The 323-nt window shown below is 56.3% G+C and overlaps 1 protein-coding gene across 1 annotated transcript in view; it reads right to left on the bottom strand.

The window, feature by feature from the left end:
- Nucleotides 1-323, bottom strand: part of PI16 (peptidase inhibitor 16) — a 6,400-nt gene that overhangs the window by 1,210 nt on the left and 4,867 nt on the right. The gene's annotated exons all lie outside the window — the stretch shown is intronic.

The following is a 323-nucleotide window of genomic DNA, read 5'->3' as shown; positions in this document are numbered from 1 at the left end:
TGTGGGCTTTGGCCTGGCAGTACTAGTGCTGGGTGCTGGCATGGTAGGTTTTGGCTTGGCCATGGCTGTGGTAGCTGCTGGTGTTGTGGGTTTTAGCTTGGCTGGGGTTGTTGTTGGAAGTGTGGTGGCAGGTTTTGGCTTGGCTGTCATTGTGATGGGTGCTAGTGTTGCAGGTTTTGGCTTGGCTGTGGTTGGGAGCATGGTTGTAGGTGGTGGCTTGGCTGTGGTTGTGACTGGGAGCATGGTTGTGGGTGGCTTGGCTGTGGTTGTGGTTGGGAGTGTGGTTGTGGGTGGCTTGGCTGTGGTTGGGAGTGTGGTTGTGG

This window comes from Haliaeetus leucocephalus, unplaced genomic scaffold (genome assembly GCF_000737465.1).
Source record: "Haliaeetus leucocephalus isolate CR32 unplaced genomic scaffold, Haliaeetus_leucocephalus-4.0 Scaffold1000, whole genome shotgun sequence".
In the NCBI taxonomy this organism is placed as follows: Eukaryota; Metazoa; Chordata; class Aves; order Accipitriformes; family Accipitridae; genus Haliaeetus; species Haliaeetus leucocephalus.
Note: the sequence above shows the minus strand (reverse complement) of the source record. Positions and strands in the feature narration are given on the sequence as shown.